The sequence below is a fragment of the Orycteropus afer genome, unplaced genomic scaffold, assembly GCF_000298275.1.
Source record: "Orycteropus afer afer isolate SDZICR_OR568_19922 unplaced genomic scaffold, OryAfe1.0 scaffold00012, whole genome shotgun sequence".
Lineage (NCBI taxonomy): Eukaryota > Metazoa > Chordata > Mammalia > Tubulidentata > Orycteropodidae > Orycteropus > Orycteropus afer.
In genome coordinates this window covers 12213051-12216276 of record NW_006921599.1, presented here as the reverse complement: position 1 = coordinate 12216276, position 3226 = coordinate 12213051, and positions in this window count along the sequence as shown.

Below are 3226 nucleotides of genomic sequence, written 5' to 3'. Positions count from 1 at the left end.
TCCTCGGAAGGAAGGTTGGGCAATCTACTTCCGTAGTGATACTGCCTCAGAAACCCAAGGAGGGGTCGCTATGAGTCGGGGCCGACTCGACAGCACATAACAACAACATAAAGACACAGAAATGAATTGTTGTTGTTGTTGCCCTTGAATGGATTCATACACACTCATGTGGATGCCATGTGTGCAAAGTAGAACTGTACCACAGGTTACCCAAGGTACCTCTGGGTGGGTTTGAACCACCACCCTTTCAGCTAGTAGTCAAGCACTTACCTGTTTTTGCCACCCAGGGACTTCCTTACAATTAGTAGAAAGAGTAAATACTGTGTGGCCAAAAACAAAAACAAAAAAAACTAACAAAAGCAAAACCAAACAAACAAAAACCAAAAACAAATAACCACTGTGTAAAAATAACTACTAGTTTTACACATTATATTTTAGGTTTTGGCAGGGATGTTTCTAATCCAAACCCTGTTTAAAAGAAGTATGCGTCCAGACCTTGCTCTTGCTGTGGAATAGTTGGCAAAGAGCCTAATTGTTTTGACATTAGGTATCATCAGATAAAACTGAATTGAAGGAGGTTTTCTTAAAACAAGACAAAACAGAAAAACAGGAAAAGGGCACTTATGACTAGGGAAAAATTAATACTGCCTTCTGTTGGCATATATTAGGAGCTCTGGAGGAGCAAACCTTAAGTGAAAGGTTAGTGGTTTGAACCCACCCAGCACCTCTGCAGGAGAAAGACCTGGCAATCTGCTTCTGTAAAGATTACAGCTGAGGAAACCCTGTGGGGTAGTTCTAGTTTGTCACATGGGGTTGCTATGAATAGGAATCTACTCAACAGCATCCAATAGCACTGGCATACACTGACTATATGAGACCATAAGCCATCAACCAACCTCTCTCTGGCTCACAATTTTTTCCTTGGGTAAAGATAGGAAGAGAGAGAGAGAGACTGGTTAGTTAAGGAATGAGAAGGCTGTGTGTACTGGTGACTGTTAAGAAAGTACATTATGCTCAAAAGACCTGGCTAGGGAATGAAAACCCACAGTAGAATAACTTCCTGGAAGAACTCACCATCTGGTAACGTTACAGAACGTCTGGAGCCACTTTCAAGCCCCAGCTGGGTCTAACTCCAAAATAAGAGATTCTGAACACCCGGGCTTGGGGGTGGTAACTGTATTAAATTGAGCTGTGATTGAAGCAGTTCAGGATTAGCCAGAGAGGCGCTACATTTTATCTGTGTCGACTTTTTCTTTAATCTTTGGCTTTCAATTCACTCACTCACTCACTGCCATTGACTCTTCCCATTCATAGTGACCCTCCTTGGGTTTCCCAAGGCTGAAAATCATTAGAGATGCAGACTGCCTCATCTTTTTCCCCCACGGAGTAGTTGGTGGGTTTGAACCACCCACCTTTTGGTTAGCAACCAAGTGCCTTAACCACTACACCACCAGAGCTCCTTATTGGCTTTCAATTAGTTATCATCATTTAAAGCTAGCATTGAAATTAACTGGCATAGTAAAATCATCAACTGTACATGAATGCAGATCTTTAAAAGAAAAGCCATAACTAAGTGATAGAGTTGGCTAACCCATTGAAGTCCTAGCTGGTTAAGCACCCAGTTTTTTTCTCTGCCTCCTGTGCTAGGAAGGTCCCTGGGTGCCACAAATGGCTTATGCTCAACCACTAACCTAAAGGTTAGAGGTTCAAAACCATGCAGTGGTGCCATTGAAGAAAGGCCTATTGATTTACTTCCTTAAAGAATGAAAACAAGAAACCCAAACCTGTTGCCATCAAGTTGATTTTGACTCATAGTGACCCTGTAAGATCGAAAAGAACTGCCACATAAGATTTCCAAGGCTGTAATCTTTATAGAAAGGAGCTCTGGTGGCACTGTAGGTAAGGCATTGGGCTGCTAACCAATAGGTTGGTGGGTTGAACCTGGTAGCATAGTGCCTAAGGCACTTGACTGCTAACCAGAAGGCTGGTGTTTCAAACCCACCAGCCACTCCTTGGAAGGAAGGTTGGGCAATCTACTTCCGTAGTGATACTGCCTCAGAAACCCAAGGAGGGGTCACTATGAGTCGGGTCCGACTCCACGGCACATAACAACAACAACAGCCCCTCCATGGAAGAAAGATGAAGCAGTCTGCTTCCCTAAAGATTTACATCCTTGGAAACCCTATGGGAGTCACAGTGAGTCAGAATTGACTCTATGGCAGCGAGTTTTATTTTTTTTCTGGTTAATCTTTACAGAAGCAGACTGTCACATCTTTCTTTCATGGAGTACCTGGTGAGTTCGAACCATTGACCTTTTGATTAGTAGCCCAGCACTTTTGTTTCTGTAAAGATAACTGCCAAGCAGTGGTATGAATTAGGGTATGTGGGGTGCAGATTACGCTGGGTGACACTGTCAGAAGGGGTCATGCCAAAATGACTGTCTATAAAATTTTTGTGCAGTGTTTCAGCAGAAATTTATGATTTTTAATAAAAATGTACCTCTAGTTAGTTAGAACAACAAAAGTATTTTTTGTAAGCCCAACTTGCACATATCAATATATCTACAAGGCTAACACTCTTTGTTAATTTATTTTTTGGACCCTCTAATGCACTGTAAGGAGCTCTGGTAGAGCAATGCATAGTCATTTGACTGCTAATCACAAAGTCAGAGGTTAAAACCCACCAGCTGCTCTGTACAAGGAAGATGGGGCAACCTACCTCCATAAAGAGTTACTGCCTTGGAAATCCAATGGGATTTGCTATGAGTTGGGATCAACTTGATGGCGGTGAGTTTGGATTTTTTTCTTTTTCTTTTTTTTTTTTTAATGCAGTCTGGCCAGAGCTGTCAGTACTACACAATTACAATGGCACTTTGAATCATGTGGTTTCATCTGTCTGCATGCTTGCTATTATTTTCACTGCTGCCAGTGTTTTTAAAGTCTCTGATTTTGTCAGATTTTCTGGTGTTTTAGCAACATTATAGTAATTAGTATTTGTGAACTTATATCAACAACTTTTTTGAGAACAAGGTAGAAATTAAAGGGAAAGAAGGGGAAACATCAAAACTGGATTCTGCTCAGATACTAATAATGTAACTAATAATGTAACTCAATGTAGAAAGATTTTACAAAACAATTTTGTTAGAGTTCAAATAATCTAAGAAATGTTACATTTATGCAATTTACAAGTATACTTATTATCACTTATTTATCATCTTATTCTATGA